Raw genomic sequence first — 8,116 nt, 5'->3', positions numbered from 1 at the left:
TAGGTGCGTGTATTGAGAAAAAAATGTGCATTGAGATAATCAAGTGTGTGCAAAAATAATTTCTTGCAAGGTTGCCCTAATGCTGTGTTTGGTTGGAGTTTTTGAGGTGGGATTTGGAAAAGGAATGAGAAATGTAATCTTATTTATGTTTGGTTATAATAAAAAATATATGGGAAAAGAAAGGGGGTGAGAAATAAATAAAGAAATAGGATACCTTTTAGGACATCAATTCTATTTTATAACCAACACAACCAAACATAGTTGGGATTTGGAATTCTATTAATTCTTTCTCCTTTTCCTTTCATTTCCATTTCCCTTTCCATTTCCCTTCCCAAATCCCCCAACCAAACACAGCGTAAAAGTTTTTGAAACGCCTTGGCTTAAATTAAATGACATAAATTAAACTATGTTTTTTTTTTTTTTGATGTAAAATATTTTAAGTCCGAAAATATTTTTCATGTAAATTTGTATGAAAAAAATATTTTTCCTTTTGGCTATGTTTATTACAACCAAAGATATTTTTCATATAAATTGATTTTGCACAAAAAATTATTTTTCTCCTTATTTTTCAGTATTTTCAGTATTTAGTTGACACTTAAAATAAAATTTTTGTATTGTATGCTTTGGGTAGAAAGGTAACGAAGCTACCATTTTACGTCTGAAAATATCAATGTGTGGAAAAAGCCAATCTAAAAGTGAGTTTTTTAAAAAATAACTTACGAAATTTTTAATAATAAGTCATTTTAAAAAGGGGTACTTTTTTATAAACTCTTTTTTATTTAGTCTATATTATTTTTTTATATTTCAATAAGTCTTATGAGTGATATAGTTACCAAAATATTCTTAATAATATTTACATTTACAGTATGAATGTTCCGTAATGTGAATGTTCACTGTCAATGTGAATATTCACATTGTAAAATATGAATGTTCATATCACCAAATTGGTAACCGCTCAAAAAATATTTATAACGGTGGAAATGTCCGTAAAATATTTTAAATATGAGAATTAAGATTTGATAGATCAAATATTCAAATAATAGGACTTATTGAAAAACAAAAATATCTTATAGACTAGAATACAAACACTTAAAAAATGATTTTCTAATAAATCTTCATTTTAAAAACTATTTGTTTAATCAAATAACAAAAAAAATAAATAAAATAATTTTAAAAAAAGAATTACGTGGAAACAAACTCAACCTAATTAAAAATTACGGCTCCTTGGGAAAAAAAATGTGGAATGATAAGCCACAAATTAGTGGAAACTAATAGATGGTGGTTTTATGCTGGAAAAAAAGAAAAAGAAAAAATAATAAATAGATGGTGGTTTTATAGCTATAGTGTTGTGTGAATAATTTATTTTAAAAATTTTATTTATCGTTGACAGAAATTTAATTTGATTAAATAATTATTAATATTTGATGGATATAATTTTTTACATAATTAAAAATACTTAATAAGCTGTACTTATTAAATAATTTAAATCATTAAAAAATGTTACACGATAGGCCTGAGAGGTCCAACGACACGCCTCAGTACGAATTCGAACAGAAGAGGAGGCTAATGCTTTTTGAGGAAAAAAAACATCTTTTCTTTTTGTTTTTTCCAAGAAAACTTTTTACTCAATTCCATCTCTTCCACTGTCGCCCATCACGTTTGACCACCGTATCTTGAATACCAAATAAGAAATATTGGTATTATATGTATCAATTAGTATATTAATTAATATATCGAAATTAGTTATTATATTATTATTGACTTTATTCATTAATTACATTACAATTATTAATTTTTTTTAAAAAATTTTACTATATCATTAATTAATATACTAATTAATACATATATCATCATTCAATACCTAATGATCTCTAGGCAACACTTCAGTCACCAACTCCAGCGATCACCTGTGACCACCTCATTATAGGCGTCTAAGGCCTTTTTGGGAACTCACCAAACACGCCTTTATTTTTGTTTTTATTTGTTTTAAGAAAATGTCAATACTAGAGACCACTAAAAGTGATTCTTTAAAGTAATCATTAATGATGTGACACTCATGTTTAAAAAAAAAAAAAAGGCCAGACACAACAACATTATGACAGTGAATTTTTTAACCTACAAGTCTTGTAGGAGCTCCAATATTCCAATCTTAATTTTTAAAATTTTTGATTTAAAAAAAAAAAATCTCAGCATTTATTGACTTCTTCCAATCCACAAGTCTTTTTGACTTCTTATAACTTTTTCTACACCATTTTTAACTTCTCCCATACACTATGGTTAGTGATGAGATCGTTAAATTATTTTTATAAAAAAATCTTTAAAAAAATAATTTACGTATTAAAAAAATATTTAAAATAAATATAAATTCTTATTAAATCTATCTATCTATTTATCTATTATATAAGTAAAAAGGGGTTTCTAACCACAAATTTTGTGAGAATTTCAATATCTCAAACTAAAATTTCTAATTTTTTGATTTTAAATAATTAAAAAAATCCTCTATAGCTCTCATTTAAGCAAAAAAAAAATAAAAAAAAAATAATAATAATAAATAAATAAATAAATTAAAATAAATATGTAAAATAAAAAATAGAAAGTATACTAATTCATTTCAAAATTCAAATTTGAGGGGCAGTAAATATGGAAAACATTCTATATACTATTATAGTTGCAAAATATTATCATGTCGTTAAGGTTGAAAGTTGTAATTCTTTTTTTTCATTTTTTTTATTTTTTTTATTTTTTTTGTTTATACGTGTCACAATATGATTGGTCTAAAAATTAATTTTATATTCTTAAAAAAAATTTTCAAATTTGGATTCTTACTTAAATTATGTTACTATAATTGAAATGAGATCAATAGTCATTCTTTAAAGTTTGCATCCTTTGTTAAATTATTAAATAAAATTTCAAATTTAAATTCTTCTTCATAATATATTACTACAATTAGAATGAGATCAATATTCACATGTGTCATAATAATGCGTCATAATATTATTAGTCTAAATATAATTTGTTTTAAATACATGTGTTCAAATTATTAATCGCTACACTTTGCTTGGCTCCATTTTTCTAAAAATACTTTTCAAAAAATTCTACTTTTTTTTCCGTATTTTTTTGTTTTTACTGAATTTTTTTAATATTTTAAGCAATTTTTTTTTTTAAAAACTTTTTAGACATACCTAACATAAATATACCTAAAAAGTAAAAAAAAATTGTGAAAAGTTTGCATCCTTTGTTAAATTATTAAATAAAATTTCAAATTTAAATTATTCTTCATAATATATTACTACTACAATAAGACTGAGATCAATATTCACACGTGTCATAATATTATTGGTCTAAATATAATTTATTTTAAATACATGTGCTCAAATTATTAATCGCTACACTTTGCTTGGCTCCATTTTTCCAAAAATACTTTTTAAAAAATTCTACTTTTTTGTTTTCCGCATTTTTTTATTTTTACTGAATTTTTTTAATATTTTAAGCATTTTTTTTATAACTTTTTAGACATACCTAACATAAATATACTTAAAAAGTAAAAAAAAATTGTGAAAAAAAACCTTTTAAAAATTCACTAAATACCACAAATACAAAAAAAAAAAAAAAAATGAGAATTCAGTATATTTTTTGTATTTATATGTATTTATTAATTTTTAAAATATTTTTTTACAAATTTTTTACTTTTTAGATACATCTAAGCAAGGTGCATCTAAAAAAGTAAAAAAAATGCTTAAAATTTTAAGAATATTCACTAAAAACAAAAAAACAGAAAAACCAGAAAACTCAATTTTCAATAAATTTAATCCAAAAAACTCAAACCAAACACACTGATTTTTTTTTCTTTTTTTATTTTAAATTTTATAAAAAAAATTATATCCTTCTAAACTATAAGGACTTGAACAATAATATTTTTTAATATAATTTTTTTTTTCACAAAAGAACAAAACATAACTTTTTTAGTACTTACCAAACATGGTGGATTTTGTTAGATTTTTTTTTTTTTTAAAATTTCAATTGTCAATTATAGAAAATTAAAATAAAGAATAAAGATATCTTTGGTTCAAAGTGTTAAAAAGTTAGTTTTGCTAAAATAAATTAGGAAGAAACGTTGATTTTTTTATTATTTTTATTTATTAAAAGTGACAGTTCGTTAAAATTTTTTATTTAAAAAAAGAAAGAATGAGGGTTATAGGTGATAATTTATTATTCATCTAGAATTATTTTTAGATTAAGTGAAAATATCATATTTAAATTTTAAATTTCTTACCTTTTTTTATTCAAATACTTTTATTTTGTAAGAAATTTGTTTTATTTTATTTAATATTTTATTGTAATTTTTGAATTAAAAATAATTTCAAAAAAATCATATTTAAATTATTTATGCTATTATAAAAAGTAAATTTTTTTAATATCAACTTAGTGGTAGTTTGGGAAGTGCTAAATAAGTATACTTTTTTACTATTTACAAAAATATGTATAGAAAAATAGAGATTTGATGTGACCCAAAAAAGATAATTAAGTATATTTTTTTACTTTTTATCAAAAAAATGTGTAGAAAAGTAGAAATGTAATGTGACCCAAAAAAGATAAAAAGATTTAAAAAAAAAAAGTGTGCTAATATGGCACTTCCCAAAAGTGATGATCCATTTCTAAAAGGTGTATTTTTTAAATATTTTTAAAAAAAATTCTACTGGAAATCTTAAGTATATTGCTTTTTTTTTTTGTTCATTAATATTAAATTTTTAATTAATTTTATTTGTTATTTTAAAAAATAAAGTAGCAAATAATTTATATATTTATATAATTTTGTTTTGGTTGCTCAGGTTATTATTTGATATTTCTACCCAAGTCTACTCAAATTTAATTTAAAATTTTGAATTTCTGCATAGATCCTCACTTAATTAAAAACTATATAGTTCAATCTTTATAAAAATTGAAGCTCTGACTCAAGTTGCTTGGGTTGAGCCCACTTAAATTTGCAATTCTAGAAAGGGAGGTTGAAAGTTACATGATTAAATTTGTGACAAATTAAAAAATAATAAATAAATTGTGATAAAATTGTGAGACTTAAATTATAAATTTCAATCTTCTTTGTTTTCATAATTTGCATACAAAAATTTAACTATTTATATTATTTTGTATAAAAATATATTATTAACTTTTTACATGCCGTGCGTAGCACGGGTTACCACTAATCTATACTATATATTAAGCAAAAGGGAGTTTTTAACCCCAAACCTTGTGGGAGCTCCAATCTCTCAATCTAAATTTCTTGATTTTTTGATTTAAAAAAAAAATAATCTTAGCATTTATTAACTTTTCCCAACTCCTAAGTCTTACTCTCATAATAACACTTTAATGCATTAAGAATAAGCATAAAATAAATTCTTTGAAATCCAACACATATGAATTCCTTGAAAAGTCCCAGCACATGATTATTATCTCTCATAATAACACTTTAATGCATTAAGAACAAGTATAAAAAAATTTCTTGATAAGTCTAACACATATGATTATTATCAAAATATTTAAATTTAATATAATATAATAATAATAAAAAAAGACATTTAATTCATTGAAAAATCCAACACATATGATTATTATCAAAATATTAAACTTTAATATAATATAAAAAAAGAAAAAAAATAAGACATTTAAAAAAAAAGAAAATATTCAAAAATCACAATTCACATATATAAATAATTGTAAACACAATCCGTGCATAGCACATGTGATATGCTAGTATTATATAAGGAAAAGAGGGTTTTTAACCCACAAGCTTTTGTGGGAGTTCTAATATCCCAATCCTAATTTTCTAAGTTTTTGATTTAAAAAAAAAAAATCTCAGCATTTATTAATTTCTCATAACCCCCATGCCTTTTGGGAGATTTGGTCAAAACCTCCTCATAATTAAACTTTAATGCATTAAAGACCAGCATAAACATTTTTTTTTTTGAAAATTCAAACACATATGATTATTATCAAAATATTAAACTTTAATATAATATAACTTTTTATGTAGACGTCAGTTTGTAATAAAATTAATATTTTTAGAATTCTCTCATCAAGATCTATCAATTATGATCTATGTTGATTATGAAATTCTTTATAATTTTTTTTTATTACCGTTGAAATTGATGTAAATAGTAATAGTAACATGTTATTCTGTTTGACAGTAACATGTTATTCTGTCTCACAGTAACGTGTTACTTTGTCTGACAATAACATGTTACTCTGGTTTATGTTACTCTAGCAATATTATCCAAGAAAAAAAAAAAAGATATTTTACTTTGTCCTTACTCAATTATGTGTTTTTCTTCTCAGGGGTTTATGAAGCAAAACAAATTGGTCAGTCATTTTCACTAAACAATGGTCCGATGAAAGGGTTTTGGCTAAATTTCTTAAGCATTTTTGACTTTTCCATACCTACTGCCACACCCTTTTTAATTTCTCCAATATACTATGTTTAGTTAGGAGATTGTTAAATTATTTTTTATAAAAAACTAAAAAAAATAATTATATATTAAAAAAATATCTAAAACAAATATAAATTCTTATTAAAAAATAACAGGTTGCAATTGCAAAAAAAAATAGAAAAAAAAAAAATTTACACTGTGCATTTCATTAATAATGCTCAAAAAATGCACCAAATGTTTGTGTAAAAGTTTGACACGTGTTCACTCTCAAATTATCAAGTGAATATAGATAAAATCAAAGAACTAAACTTTAATGGATAACAAATATTAGAAGTCCGATCATTGAAGCTTAATAACTATTAATTAATAGAATTCAGCAATTGAAAGATCTCAAACCATATCTCTGTCTTCTCAGTTTTTTTTTTGGTTCATGTATTCATGTTAATATTGATAGAGAATTGGACATGTAGAAGAGTGAGCGACGCTAAAATTATATATTGAGATATATAATTGTTGTGATGAAAAATAAAGGTTGCCTTTATTTTCTAAGGCGATTTATCTGGTTATACCTCCAATTAAAACATCAGGTGTGCTTTTACATCATCATTGGACGCTGTTTTTATTTATTTTTAGATATTTTGTCTCATAATTGTTTGTGTTTTGTGTAACACCTCGAAATAATCCAACATAGAAAATACATCAACCCACTTCCAATTAAGATAATAACCATGGCTCAAGGGATACCGGAATGATATATTCACCATGTTCCTTTACATAGTTCCAGATGTTATACAAAAGTAATCTCACATGCGATTATACATTCATTGATAAACTAGTACACATGAATCTATAACATATGAAACATCTAGTCTCAAAACAAATAAAATGCCCTTAAGGGCTTACATCTTCCGAGGCAATTACCCGGTTACACAAAATGATCTCTCGGACCCATACACATTTAGCCCTTGGCTTACAAAAATTCACAACAAAAATAAGAGCAATCCACTCTTCACCAAAACATATCCATGCCCTCAGTTTGGCGGGATCACCACATCTTTACCTACACCAAAGTCCCATAGGGGTGAGCATAAAGCCCAGTAGAGAAGTCTCACAAAGTACATACATGCAACTCTCAATGTAAAATGCAAATGTCAATGCCATGAAATACTATTTTAAAGAAGATTTCATTTCATGTTCTTCTTAAGAATCATCATTTTTCAATAACGGTTTACAACTCAACAGTTTCCAAAACTTCCAATTTTAAATCAATGGGGGCGGTAAATACAACTCAGGTAATCCCTAGGTTGGTGTCTGCAAGTAGGCTCCACAAGCACTACCAATAACCCCACTTTACCAGTTGCTAACCGGAAGGGAAGTGGTACCTCCTTCGTGCGTGTTTTCGGTCTTTCACCCCGGACACTCAGGCCAACTTATCAATCTCATCTACACCCCATATTCGAACTTATCTACGTATTTACCCCATAACACATTTCCATAGTTCTTATTGCAATACTCTTTCTTTTGTGAAAATAAATACTTTTAATCTAAATTCACAATGCATAAATAAATAGATAACAATTGAATGAGTATGCAATTGCAAATGATTTTTCCATACCTCATAACATCTCTCCATTCGTCAAATATTTCTACAATAATGTCAACATTCACATTTCTCATTTCCTCTCTTAAATGTT

Source organism: Camellia sinensis, chromosome 9, assembly GCF_055761805.1.
Source record: "Camellia sinensis isolate YWXY chromosome 9, ASM5576180v1, whole genome shotgun sequence".
NCBI lineage: Eukaryota > Viridiplantae > Streptophyta > Magnoliopsida > Ericales > Theaceae > Camellia > Camellia sinensis.
This window is presented reverse-complemented; position numbering follows the sequence as displayed.